At 49.7% G+C, this 14,792-nt stretch overlaps 1 long non-coding RNA gene across 1 annotated transcript; it reads right to left on the reverse strand.

Moving 5' to 3' along the window:
* Positions 1–382: 382 nt before the first annotated feature.
* On the reverse strand, positions 383–14,543 carry LOC142086477 (uncharacterized). Its single transcript, XR_012675131.1, has 7 exons — positions 14,473–14,543; positions 8,492–8,784; positions 8,334–8,410; positions 3,924–4,142; positions 3,750–3,842; positions 2,150–2,243; positions 383–494 (listed from the first exon to the last, which is right to left on the reverse strand). It is a non-coding gene; the product is annotated as an uncharacterized LOC142086477 (long non-coding RNA).
* Between the last annotated feature and the right edge of the window lie 249 nt (positions 14,544–14,792).

Consider the following 14,792-nt stretch of genomic DNA (forward strand, 5'->3'; position numbering starts at 1 on the left):
AGTAAGGGGGGAACCCTTGGGAGTCAGAAAGAGATTGGAAATGTCTGTCTGCCCCTACTGCCTTCAGGGGGGTGCCCAGAGACTAACCCCAAAACCAGAGCTGCTGTCCTTACAGCCTGAGCCCGCCAGCACAGCCGCAGGAGGGACCAGAGGGGGTTCTCCAGAGTCTTACACATTTAAACACTCTCCGTAGCCCAGTACGCTGCTAGTCAGCTAAGCACACCGTGCGACGTGCCTGGGCAGGCCGCTGCAGACATCCAAGGCTCTGCGAGAGGCAGCTGCACGGATGGGAGGCAGGAGCTGTGCTCACAGGCACTGGTGTAGATGGAGTGAATACCCGAGAGCCACGTCTCCGTGGTGCCACCGCCGCTGTGCGTGGCTCGGAAAGGGGCTGCACTGCCACGTCTGGGGGTGCCTCCGCCAACAGGGATCAGCAGACTGCGGCAGTCGCTCTCTGCTCCCAGCTGCAGGCTTCCAGTCCACACTGCTGGTGCCTGGCTTGGAAGAGAAAACAGAAACTGTTGCTGCTCCCGGCCCTTCTGAGAGTTAGTGAAAATTAGAAGAGCCCCAAGAGAGAAGGTGAACTGCCCCTGACCAGATCGCATCAGAAAACACAGGTGATCGAAGTATCTTTGCTCCAGCCCTTGCTGCGTTTTACACCTAGAGTTGCTAGTTCAGGCCCAGAACCGGCTAAAGGAAGGGAGAGGTAGCAGCATTTGGGATGGTCTCTGCGCTGTGCCGTTAGCTTTAGGAGGGTCAGCCTGTCCACAGAGAATTTGCCATTCTGTGTGGCAGAGCTGATGTGGCATTTTACAGAACAAACATACACTGGAAGTTCACATTTGTGTATGGACAAAGACTGAGGAGTAAGTACTGGAAGGTGGAGAGGACGCAAGATCTCATAGAGGAATAGCCCACTACAGGTTCCTTCTAACTGTCCCTCTGCACCGTCGGATCACAGTTTATCTGCCGGACCAGTTCAGGGCCGGAAATTTGCCCGGTTTAGAGAGGAACATGATGTCCCAGTTGGCAGCTCCCTGGCCCTGCCCTACCAGCTCAGCACAACTTGCACAGATCACGTCCCAAGTCTTGAGGCTATTGAGAAAAGAGGCTGCGAGCTCCCGGGAAGGGAGGAGCTTGCCAAGGCAGCCGCTCTGCCTGGATGTGGAGAACATTTCCTTGCCTCTGCAACACCGATGTCCCTTCCCCAGAAGATGAGTGGCCTTGGACTACTTCTTTTTGAGGACTTCACGGTAACTGAGCCCAGTGCAGAGTGAGATCTGAAGACCCCAGACCTGCTCAATGGTACCAAATCAAATGCTAGATCAGCTTCCCATTGCTTACACCTGTGGATAAAGGGCACCTGCACCTCTGAGAACTGCAAGTGCTTTGTTCCCAAGCTCCAGCAGAGCTCAGCTCTTCGGTGGGCACTAAAGCAAACTGCTTGATTTACAGAGACACTCATATCGCTGCTAGCAAGGTGCTGGGACGTTCTGAAAATGTAATGCTAAGTGGGTGAGGGGAGAAAGACTGAAATTGCACTTTGCAAAAAGTTCCTGTCTCACGCACTCCCAAGGAATCTTCTTTTTCAGCCTAACTGTTCCTCGGAATAGCTATGTATAACACTCAGGCAAAAAACAATGCCTTTAGCAATGCTGCATCTCTCCGGGCCTGGATCAGGACCTCTCAAGCACACATGCTCTTCATTAATGCTAATCCAGGAGCAGAAATGATCCAAGAGCAAAACCTCGGAGAGGATTAAGTACACAGATACTGCCTCATCAAGCTGTGATGCAGGGAGGGATCCAACCTGAACTTCCTCCAAAACACGAAGTCAGATCTGGTTGCTCTGGTTTGGACCCGACTCTGGCAAGATGGAAAGCGGTTCAGCGAGACGTTGAAAGAGAGGAGCAGAAAGAAAGGAAAACAGTCCGCTCCCTCCTCCCCCCAAAAAAGCAGCGTTTCACTTCTGGGGCTGTAAGCGTGCACAATAAACTTCTCTCCCTTCCCTCACTCTGGGTTACATTGTTCGCTTTCCTGCAAATTGTTTCCACATTCTGTATAAATAACCCCAGTGCCAGCGAGGGGGAGGGGGAGAGCGCAGGGGTGCGCGGAGAAGGGGTGGGAGGAAATCAAATGTCTTTGTTACTTTTGCAAAAGAAGGTGGAGGATGCCGAGAAGCAGTCTGGAGCTGGAGCCTTGGCAGACCGAGCAGAGAGTTGCCATCGAGCTTGCGTTCAGACCTGGAGGAAGAAGAGTAAACAAGGGGGAGATTATATATAATTATAGACAATCATGTTGCCGGGGATAAACAGGAATCAAAAGCACGGAGGCACTGAAGTCTGGCACGTCCCCAAGCACAGAACAGAAGCCAGCCAGTGAGAGGCAATGTGGCTGGAAAGCGCTTCCCTTTGGGCCTGTTTTCAGTTAGCTCAGGGGCTGGGATTTTTTTCCTCTTTTTTTGGCTTGAGGCATTCCCCCATAAAGGGAAGAGCCTGTCCAATGGGAAACAGAAGCCAAACTGAAGTCAGCAGAATCCTTGTCTGCGACATTAATAGATTACTCTGTGAGAAACGTCAGAAACATTTGGAAAAGACACAGCTCGCTTAGGTCAGCAAAAACAACAACAACAGGAATTTCTGAGCAAAAATGGCTTTAGAAATGCTGCAGGAGCCGTGCGGGCGCGTCCTGCGGGCAGACTCTCCTCGCGGGATGCAGAGGGTGAGCTGCAGCTAAGGGTGGCAGGCAGGTCCCGCTCGCAGCTCCTGTGGATCCGGGCTTCGTGACAAAAAGGTGTCGGGGCCCCTCAGCCCCCATACCTGCCCCCAGCAGGCGCCGGCCGTTTGGCATGGCCCTCTCCTCGATTTGCTGCAAATCAAAGGCGAGAGGATGAGCCGTCAGCCCGTACCGCGGGACACCCCCGCGCTCCCTCCCGCCCGCCTCTGCACCTGCGGAGGGAAGAAGCAGGAACCCGAGCGTGATGGGACCCTCCCTCTGCCACCTGCCTGCTCGGCGGCGGGCGCGAAGGGCAGGCATCGGAGGCCTCGCCGCGCAGCGGGACAGCGATCCCCCCCCGCCGCCCGCCCGCCTGTGCCGGGGAGCCACGGGGGCGAGCAACGGGGTGCCCTGCTTGTTCTGCCCCAGCGCACCAGCCGCAGCTTGGCTTTTTGCAGATCCTGGGAGAGGGAAGAAAAAAGACTCTGTAGGCGGCGGAGATGGCTCTGGCCGTAGCCAAACGAGCAGGCTCCGATGCTACAAGTGCTGCAGCTGAGACCGGGGGTGCTGAGCTGCCTCCCCGAGTGCTTAGCGGTGCCCTGCAAAGGGGCGAGGAGGGGGAAACGATGAAGAAACAAAGCCAAGAAGCACAACTAAAACAAAGGCAGATGGCCCATGAGGATTGGGGGGCGGGGGGTTAAAGAAAGACTTGGGGGGATTTAAGAAAGAAAGAGCAAAGAAGCCTCGTTCATCCTTCTTTCCTTTCCTTGAAGGCTCTGGAGAGTTAGAGGGAAGGCGACATCATGACGAACAAAGGACGGCAACCTCAGACAGTGACAGAAGGAGGATTGTTTAGCAAGGCAGCGTAAAAAGCTCTCTCCCAGGCACTATTTTAAATCCAAATAGCTTACAGTCCCCTGAATTCTTAAGCCATTTTCCTGATCTCTCAGCTGTTCTTCATTGAGAACGCAAGCAGATATTTCAAAGCAAAAAAGCAGAGAGGAAAAACAAATATATATAAGAAACAACCAAACCTGTGTTTAAAATCTGCATAACAGCACAGGAAGCAGGGCACGCGCACAGGCTCTTCCACCCTTTCAGTACAGGTGCTCTAAATGTCCTTTCTCCTAAGGAAAGAAAACAGATTTTTAACGGGAAATGACATTTACTCTATGAGAACAGTGTCACAGTTTGGTGAATGATATTACCTGGCTCTCTGGGCATAGTATTTTGTGTATTTTCTGTGACTTCATCATCCTCCAGGATTTCTTATACTGACAAATCCTTCACCAGCGGTGGGTAGCTCTGTGTGTGCACATATGCCTGTGCATAAGTGCAAGATCTCTCCACCCGCCATGTAGAAACTGTTCGGGTATCACAGATGAGGTCGGTCTAAGCATAAACCAGGAGTCTTGTTTATCTCAAAACTGCTGGAAATAGATCAGAAAGAGCAGAGGGAATGGAATTGGAAAAAAGACAGTAACGGGTTAAAAAAGGCATTTGGGGTCCAAGTCTGATCTGCTATAAATTTACATTGACTCTGTGAGGTAATATTTAAGCAATCTACTCCCACGCCAAGTTACAGCAGCTACTTCCAAATATCCCAGACGTTAGTGTACAGAACCAAGAATAAAAACAAGATAACAGAATGATATCAAAAACAAGCCGACCGTGTCCTTTAAACATGTGCCCATATGCCATGCTGGACAGAAACAATGTCAGAAGTTTAGCAATATGGTGAGAGAGTACGAGTGAGCCGGACTGACAGATCTGGACAGATTATATCTGCTTTACTTTCTCTTTCATTTATACGTGACCAAGAAGGGAGAAGGATACAGAGCGCTCGTCCCGATGTTCTGTCAAAAATGAAATGAGGTTACTGGTCTCCTGCAAGCGCAGATGAACATCAATCACAAAACCCTCATAAAGGCATAAAACGCAGCGCCTCAGTGTTATTAGAAAGCAAGAATTAAAAGTTTATCAAGATGGAAAGAGCAGATCCTCAAGGGAGAATGGATTTCATAAGCAATCAGCAAATCCTTATCCAGGCACCTCAGTGTGACTTGCAAGGCAGTGAGAAAATCAAAAGAGCTACTACCTACAGAGAAACATACAGCGAGCGTTCCCAGCAGGCATCTTAGAAAAAGCCCTCGGTGGGATAAAGTGTCGATCCTTTCTCACCTCATCCTGCTTTCCTGAAGCAAAGGGTAAAACAGACAGGAAAAAAAAAAGAGTATGACGTTTGCATTCCTGCTTATTTTTGCCCTGCAAAACATATTTGTATGTGCTGGAGGAAGGTTTCCACCGGCTTGTTACAAAATCTCTGCGGCTGGGTATGTTAGTTGGCCGTCTCGGCTTAGGCCAGGCTTAAAGCAGGAATATCAGACTGACACATCAGTACGGAGGTGCATCCCCAGAGCTCTCCAGGGACCCAGGGCTGGAACAGCAGCTGCTGAAGGTCGGCAGAGGCGAAACTCAACTGCATTTCACTTCTGGTAATCCCATTTTGGATATTGGAACTTGGCCACGGGGAATGAAAACATGACCGAGGCGTTTCTTTATTCGAAGTCTGCCTGGCTGCCGAAGCAATGCTTCGGAGCCACTTCTGGCAAATCCAACAATTGAAGGGACGCAGAATAATGAGATTTTTCCCCCAGCTCCTTGCTGGTGGTGCTGGAAATCCTTGTATTCCCAGCCCTAGAGACCACTATCATTTCCTAAAATGTCCAAGTGCGTAAGCAACTGCACAGAGGCAGTTGGGGGGGGGGGCACTTCTCACAGGTCAGGGTCAAGACCACTGGCTAGAGGGAGACGTGGGGCAAGAGCTGCACCCATCATCAACTACACCCTTAATCACCAGGGACCTCTCTCAAAGTCGCCATCTCCCTGCTTAGATGCTCAGAAGGCAGATGTATAAAAACGCCGCCAAGAAAATGTGCTTCCCCCTTCGCTGTTCCTCGCACCTCTGATGTTGCTGTCATCCCTTACGCATCCACTTTTGAAATAAATATTTCCATTGCTTATGAAATAACTCACAGCATTGACGGAGACAGATGAGAGCAGCCCTCCAGGCCAGAACTGCTGGGCACAGGCACCTTCCAATATGCTGCCAGTAATGAATGCGGCAGGGGGAACGCAACATTTTGTTTAATGAAAAAAAAACCCCGCTTCAAGCTTCTGAAGGGCTGTTATAAGCTGTGGCGTGATGAAACTCAAGACATAAGCCTCTTTATATTTAATAATACATTACAGATTTTTTCCTGCGGAAAAACTTCAATAAACAGCCTTTTTTGTTTAAATCTTTTGTTGCAAATATTGATTATTCATTGAAAATCTAAACCCCAAAGATTTGACCAAATGATTTTGCAAAAAGTTCAGATTTCTGCAACAAAACAGACATTTCCAAAAAGTAACAACCATTTTGCTGTATAGCGATTGTTGCAGAAAAGCAACTCTGATGGTAAGTTTTTAATTAACCCACACAAATGTGTATGCAAATATCCATAACTGCATTTCAGATGAAAACGACTTATTCAGATGAAAAATACCTCTACAATAGAAGCTACAGAAAACCAGTAAGCAACAGTATTCTGATTCTAGCCTATAATAACAGCCGATTAATAAGGTCAATTTATCTCATCCTGCCACACCAGCATTCCCAAACTGTCCAGAAAAAAGCCTCCCACAACACCACTCTTCAAGAGTCGTGACATCCAAGCCTGATGAAAAGGTACCATTCCCTGAGTTTATTATTAAACTGCTTTCTCGAAGAGAAGATATGCCAGTTAATTTGACTCAAACGTGTGTATTTTTATAACTTACGCAACACGAAGGTATCGTCGTTTAAAACGCGTATTTGTACATCACATTCTTTAAAATATCAGATCACCCCCTGAATACTGACTATACTGCATGTCTTTTATTCTCCAAATTGGAGCGGGGCTGGGAAGGGAGTGAAGCAGCCATCAGAAGAAGGGGATCGAGACGCACACGATACAGAAGGAAGGCAAAGAGAAGGAAGGAAGATCAATTAACGATCTGATCCTGGTGAGAAAACAAGTACAAATGTGGTCCCTGAAGTTAACACCGTTGGTTGCAGCGAGGAGCCTGATCGATAGATGTTAGCGATGGTGCGGGGAGGAATGCAGCGCTGTGTGGCAGGAGCTCAGCCCAGCGCTGGGTTACAGCGGACAGGGCGAAAGTCCCCAGATTACAATAAAGCAGCTTGAAGGTGACAGATTTCATTGTTGAAGGTGATAAAATTCCACGTGGCGCACTGCAAAACAAGGGCTGGAGCTCAGCCCGCAGAAAGGGAGGCAGCGCCCCAGACAACGCGGTGGGAGGTTTCTCCTCCTCTCCTTTCCCTGGAAATCGGCACAGAAGTGCCCGAGGTGGGCGACAGGTTTCCTCTTGCCTGACACATGGCAGGCGGAGCTGCCGCTTGTGAACCGAACCTCGGTATTTCCACCTGTGCAGTGGAAGTGCAACGGTGCTGCCGCAGCGCAGCAGCATTCCCCGTGGGTGGGCACCGCAGCGCATGACACACAGCAGGAAAAAGTAAGGGCTGTCACCTATAGAGACAGTCCTGCAGCAGACAGGATCCTGCAGGATGTGTGTCAGCGTGAGCAAATTGGCCACGGCACCTTCTCCTGTTCGTGCTTCGTTTAGCTGGTCTCCCCCAACTCAATAAGATCTCTGATGAGGGTCACACCAGCATGGGCCCATCATGAACAAGGTGTCCCAAAAGCTTCAGGCTTTGTTTCCCAAAATAACCCCTGATGCCGTTACACAGGCAAAACATCCATGCAGCAAAACTCTGACCTTCACTGCCTTTAACTGATGCCCACTTTGCTACAAACACTTTGTGGAAGGGTTCAGTAAGGACACGTATCATCTCTTTTGGTCTACAGAGGTTCGGTTTCGTCTGGACGCTGCTCCCAAAAAGGCTGCTTGAAATGCAGGAAAGACTCAGCAGCAGAGATGTGAAAGCAACAGGAAAATCAAAGCCTGAGACTAAACTAGCAATTAGAACAGCCTCGGAATATATTTAAGTCAAATCAATCCATACAAGAATTTCAGTCACGGTGCACTCGTGCCCACACTTCTCCCTCCCTGCCTCCCTCTCCTGCAACCCAGGGCTCAGATCCAGCATTACTGTCTGCTTCATCAGAATATGCAAGAAGTGTAGTGACAACACATCTCCTAAGATGCTTTATCAGTTTTGCAAAGTCCCAGTTCATCCTCCTCTTGTGGATCTATTTACATATTGATGTATTTATTCGACTCTCTCCACGACGCATGCCCCATGAGATTAAACCATTTTATTTACAAAGACATTGGGGTTGCAGCTCCTAACAATTAAGTCAGCAAAGATATAACTTTGCATGTGCTTTCAGATTGATGTGTGAACAGACAAATAGGCCTCGTCAGCGGTTCAGGAGCAGCCGGGGGGGAGGACTGGCTAAACCCCATCTGTATAAACCAGTCAATAGCTGCTGTAACTGGGAGAAATGAATTGGGGTGGTGGGAGGCACAAATATGCAGAAGGGAAAGATAATGAGCCAGCAGAAGAAGTGATGGATAAAACCTGGAGGAGAAACTTTGCCAACAGGGCTCACCTTAAAAGGTTGGTGCTTCATGGGAACTTGCAGGCTCTTGGGAGTTGCCCCTGCTCCATCTCACCCATCAAAGTCACCTATTAAAAAACAGCAAAGCTGTTCCTCACCAAGGGGTACACTTGGAGGAAAAGGAGGGTGGGAGGAGAAGAGAGAAATACCTTGTGAGAGGAGAGTCAGCAAAAGGTCATTTAAGAGAGGCAAACTTCCACCCTGTCACTGACGTGATGCTCCAGGAAGGGTACTAAAGCCCTTTCCACAGAGAGCTTTTCCCCGGGCAGGTCTCAGTGGAACACCTCTTGTCCTTCTTCTCTCCATTAGCATCTGATCAGGCTGCATCCGTCAACGCTCTCTTCTCCGTACCCTCTCCCTCCTTATTCACATTCGGTGGTATCTCTGAGGAGGAAACACCGAGGTGACATTCGTACGCTGATGTCATTCGCAGTGTGCTGGGCTGTGGATGGAGGGACGCATCATCACGGGGGAATGACATACGGGGTTCTGCTTAAAGCCCCGCAATTCCTGCCCTGGCCCCCCGTAGCTATCACACCTAAACCCCGGTGCTTGCCCACCCCGCAGGCAGCGCCGGATCACAGCTAAACCAACTTCAACCACAGCGCGGGGCTGTCCGCAGGGATCAGCCATAGACACCTACAGGCGTACGAATTTATAGCGTGTGTTCCTGCTGGTCTCTGCCTCCCACCAGACGAAGTATGTCCATCAGAGCATTTTAGGCTCCCTTCAACGCAAGAGCTGAAAAGTCACCTGCGTATTTAGACCAGTATAAATCTGGCAGGCTATTGCCTCTTCCTGACAGCAATCTCAGCCGGTGCCAGCATTCTTCTTAGCATCTCTGACATTTCAAAATTATATTTAGAGACCTGGATGAGAATTTAATTCTGAAGTTTTCTATTGAACACTGTTATATAAATATCCTGCACCACCTGCCTATGGATCTATTGGTGCATTGCAAGCATGTGCCATTGCCTTTAATTAAACGGGCAGAGGCAGCCCAAGGAAGGAGCACTAAATAGTAGGCTAACCATCTTAAAAGTCGGCACTCGTCTCCCTATTAATTCTCACCCTGATCTTTTGCATAGCGCTATCGCCAGGCTAATTAATCACAGGTGCAAGCTCAAGCATTAATTGCAACAATGAATCTTTTTTTTTTGTTGTTGTACCTGGCCATTTCTAGCCTATAGGAATGCAGCTACTCCCGTTACTTGTGTAATAATTATAAATATAAAGCCAGCAACATGCGCTACATTTTGTAGGCATTAAAAAAGACACGGTATTTGGCCCGAAGCATTAACAATCTGGTGCATATTCAGGGGAGTGATGAATGCATCTCACTGACAGTCTGAAAATGTGTTTCCTGAATCATTTTAATTCAGGAAACTTTATGAAGGTGTCAGGTAAAGCACAGGTTTTAGGAATCCAGTGTCTGCAGCTCTCCTGGTCAACATGCTTCGGCAGGTCTTGGCCACTCACGGCTCGTCAGGACTTCCAAGGCGCACGGCAGTCTCCAGTTCACGCTACCCAGCCTGTCTCTTCCCCACTGGAAAATTATACAAGACAGGATGACTCTTGAGTGCAGATGGTTGGGGGAAAAAAAGCTCTGTAACCTCTGTGCCTCCAGGCTCAGACTCAGCTTGAGCGAGACCAACGGCAAGTCTTGACGTCTGGATGAAAAGAAGGGATGCTGTGAACCTTCGACGGCCAGGGACATGCTGGGGACTCCCGGGGCGGCTGGAGCTGTCAGGCAGACAACTTGGGTCTGACCCCGGTGAAGAGGCCGTGGGCTCCAGGGGCTCACAGGACAGACGGCCACGCTTCGAGACATGGGTCCTGCCTCGCCAGGGCAGGCAGAGGCGCGGGGCAGGCAGCACGGGAGAGCCAACACCGCTAAAACCTTTGCTGAAGGGAATTCAGAGCCACCCACCCCGGTGCGGGGTGAGCCCACACTTCCTCCTGGCATGGGCACAGGGACGGAAACACGTCTCCATGTCTCGATGTACTGCACAAGGGGTAAAAAACCTGCTGACGGTGCTGTTCTGAGAGATTAGATTATAAATGTATTAAATGACTAACGTGCATTATGCATCCTTCCCAGGCCAAACCACCTGCATACACAATGCGTGGCTATGATGTGGGGTTGACAGGTTCAGGCAAATGGTTCAGGACTAATTTTCAGTGTCAGACTGGCAGAATGCACTCCAGGCAGAGGCTTTTGATGCTGGGGAAGACAAAGCCAAAGCTACGAAAACAGAGCTTTTTAGGGAGAAAACAAAAGCTACAATTTGAACAGCTATAAAAACACAGTTTGTCATCCAAACTACAGTAAGTATTTCCTTTCTTTGCTAGCACAGAGGCAGGGGAGAAGTGGCTGAAGGAGAGCTCAAGGTGAGCGCCTGTTATTTACTGCTGCTGATGAATAAGCAAACCCCCACATTATGTTTTCCTATAGGACAGCGAAAGCTCTGGACTGCTTAACAGTCTGGTTAGTTGTTATTTTTTCCCCTCCTGGGGTGCGTTTTACATGCTGTTCCAGTGAAACGCGGTACCACCGTTAATTGTTCGCAAACACATAAAACACATGGTATTCTCCTTCGCCACCACTGCAGTCCCAGCAGATCAAATGGGGAGAGCTGGAAAAGTCACCTACCAAGACAGAGGTTGGGAAAATGATGAAAAAAAGATCAAAAAGGATTTGTGTTGTTTTTTGTTTTGTTTTGTTTTTAAATACAATATACTTCTCTCTGCCTGTTTAAAAGCAGAAGTTCCTAGGGAAGTCAGGAGCATTGAAGAGAAATTGGCAGGCTCCGATCTGGCTGCTTTTCCTTATTATGAGAAAATCCACTCTCGTCTCCTTGTCTAAGGGTACGAATTCTTCATCTCATATTGTGTTTGCACAGAAGCGTGAAATGTATCCTGCACATTGGTCTTCACCCACACTTCACAATGCAAGAACAACGAGGGCAGCGAGACAGGCAGTGAGAACGGGGGTGCCACAAAAGTGGGGGAGCGTGTGGCCGCTTCTGTTCCAAGGCCAGGGCTCTGGCGCTGCGTTCACCATATCCATGGTATTTAAAAGGAAAACCCGAGGCACGTATTTCCTCCGAGATGCTCGGGGGCCCTGGTTTGTGAGCTGTCGTCCCTGTGGGAAGCTCCCGCCTCCCCTTCCGTAAACGTTCCCCCTGCTGCCGCTGAATCACCAAATAATCTGGAGACCCGTGGGAAGGGAATTAAATGGTGGTTATCACGCTGCCATGTTCTGCTCACTTTATTTGTTTTAAATGACCATGAAAGCAAAGGGGGGAAAAAGAAAACACACAAGTGGAAACTTAATTGAGCTGCTGAAATGTCTTTAAAGGAGCATTATGGGCTGGATTATGATGCCTCAGCTCCCACTGGTGGCATTTGCTCACATGAGTGGGCATCTGATTAGGCAGTTTGGCTGGGACCCTTTCTCTAAACGATCTCTCTCTCTCGCTGCGGACTTGGAGCTGAGGACAACCAAAGATACCCAGCTCTGGGGACTTGACAGGGTGTTTGAGAAGACTGCACACTCCAAAAATGGCCAGGAAGGGACCAGGCTGCAGGCACCCGATATCATTGAGGGCTACAAGGGTTTCTGTCCTTGTTTCAAGGCAGTGTTTGCTACTCCAAGGAGAATACCCAAGACCAAGAGGGCAGTTGTCCCATCCGGGCTCTGGCACCAGGAGGGAAAAGCTGTACCCCATCTGCCCTGGCTACCTTCTCCCCCAGAAGCTCCACATCTGGGCAGGAGGAAGGGGGAACCCGCTCTGCTCTCTTCATGGGCACCGAAGTGCAAAGGCCCCTCAGGCACTAGGTAACAAAAACAGTTGAAGCCACAAAGTGGCCTTGGTTAGATGCTGTCTCGGGGTAGAGGTACGGGAAGAGCTTGTAGAGGGGCTGCAGAGCCCAAGGAGGATACGTGGGCAGAAGAGCACATAACAGAGCTGGGCAGCAGCAGGTCTGGGAGAGGAAAGCCACCGGAGGGACAAGAGTGCCACGGGAACAGGAGGGAACTTCCCACGGAGGTGGTCAGCGAAAAAAAGACCAAAATGTGGGGAGAAGACTCTAGCAGAGAAGAGGGAGGAACTGCCCTGACCGACTGGCTGGAGCTTGAATCTAGGAGATAGGGAGCAAAGAAAACCCAAGATGTGGAAAGGCAAGTACCACAATCCAGCACAAACCAAGCCACCCACACCTGAGGGAGAAGTCAGGGCGGGACCGTGTGGGAAAAGGGGGCTCAAGAGATCCACTGTGGGAGCCCAGGGATCTGACGGGGAACCTGCTGGACCTGCTGGAGCAGCTGCACACGGGCTAATCTCCGAATAGAACAGAACTTGCCTCTGGCTTGTTACACCTGAATTTTATTATGAGTCCAATATGCACTGAAGTAAATAAAAATGTGTTCGTCTCTATTCAATCTTCTGCTAGATCTGAAAATCCTCTAACCTGCAGGAAACTCTATCAAAAACCCTTCAGGAAGGGTCCCTTCATTTTTATGCATAAGTTCTGAGTCCTGTGCAAATCCAAACAAAGGCATATGGGAGGAGGGAGAGCTGAGCTCCTCTGCTCTGCCGTGTGCGTCCCTCCTACACTGGCCAGGCACCGCACGTGGTCCACAGCTCCTTTCTGACCCATTTGTCAAATCTCCTCCCCGTGCACTGGCCTGCCCCAGCCCTGGGAAAGGACGCAGGCCCTCACTATCAGTTCTATGGATCCAGGAGCAGTTTTCAGGAGGCCCTGTCTCCCGCTCAGCTCCTCCTGTCCCTGTCCTCCATGCCCTAGATGTTTTCTCAGGTGCCTTCCAACCTTCAGAGCTCCCATGATCCTGGTGCTCTGAAATGCAGGCAGGTAGCAAGGCTGAGGTGGGGGTACACATCCTGCTTTGGCTGGGAAGATAATTAAAAGGGCAGTCAGGGATGGGAGGGGGGATGGAGACCTTCCTCAGCACCTCCTGCTCCACTGGGTCTCACTAGGTCAGCACTTTCTGGGAATTGCTGTATTGCCAGATGTTGATTGGGCATCTGACAGGAGACGAATAAAGCCAATAAAGTTCTTATTTCTGGCTATAAAAAATAACAATGAAAAGCAGACAGAGATGGGGGATAGGCTGCCCACAGCTTTCCCAGGTTGCACTGAGCTGAATGCAGAAGGAGCTACCTTCAGTTGCCTTATCTTCTTATTTTCTCCTGCCTGTATGCCATGAGCAATAGGCCTGAAATTAAGCAGTTGGATGATATTTGTGTAGAGGCAGAAATATTCCTCAATTCCTGTCAAAGGGACTCTCTTTTATTTATTTTGCATGACCTTTTCCTGCTGGCAGAGCCATAACCCTCCTTCAGAGTCTGTTGAGCTGAGCCAACCCCACCATGAGTTCAGGACTCAAGACCCAGGGGTCTGCAAACCAGAGCAGATCAAATGTCTCCTTGAAGGCCAAGTCACCTTCTTTTAATAACGACTATTCTGCCTCTAGCTGTGCAAGGGACAGCTCCTGTTACCATGTCAAAAGCTGCCCTGCTTCCTCGTACCTCTCTTCCCAGAGGTACAAACATGCCCGTGCTTTCAGGTCCTGTGTAGCTAAAGACCAAGTTCTGAATATCAACGATTTCCTTCGTGCTCTGCTTTACCAGCCTGGGGATATTTGGCTGGGGTGCTCTGAGCAGTTCTGAGATTTTGAGATGCATTTCTGTAAAGAGATTTGCTACACAGCTGCTGTCAAAAGAGCTGCCTTTGTCCCTACCGGCAACAGTGACGCCTCTCCTCTTAGGAAGCTCTGCAAAAGGTGCAGATCCTACCACGCCAACACCTCCCAAAGTCAGGTGAGAGCTGCTCTGAGTCTAGATTTAGAGGGTGACGGGGATATTTATCAACAATTTCCTGGGTTTGCAACCCGCATAACCTGGGATCTAAGCGAGCTCCTGGGCTGCATCCATTAGAGGCCCTGACAAGCCACGGAACTTGAGGGAGGGCAAAGGTACCCCTCTGCCGCACTGGTGCCTTCCCCGTTCACAGCTGTTACAGAGTCTGAAACTCCCTTCGTTTCAGAGGCAGCCTGAGCACCGCAGAACAGGTCCTGCACTGCTGTGCTGGGAACGCTGGCACCTACCTGCAGGCACCTTGACTGGCTCTGCAGATCCAGCTGATCCATGGCAATCAGAGCAACCCTCTTCCCCACTGAAAAGAAACATTCAAAATGTGTATTAACACTGTTTTACGAGGTGGGCACCACCAGGAGAAGGTCCAGCATGGCTGTGACTTCCTCTCCACATGACAGCATGAAAGAAAGTTGCATTATTGTGGCAGATTTCAACCCAGAAGCAAGCTTCCAGGCATCTCATAAAGCCAGGAACAAGTGTTCTTTCAAAACAACAATGCCTTCAGCCCAGAAACTGCTGCCATCTGCATGGGAAAACCTTCTGCTGGACC

This window comes from Calonectris borealis, chromosome 11 (genome assembly GCF_964195595.1).
Source record: "Calonectris borealis chromosome 11, bCalBor7.hap1.2, whole genome shotgun sequence".
Classification (NCBI taxonomy): domain Eukaryota; kingdom Metazoa; phylum Chordata; class Aves; order Procellariiformes; family Procellariidae; genus Calonectris; species Calonectris borealis.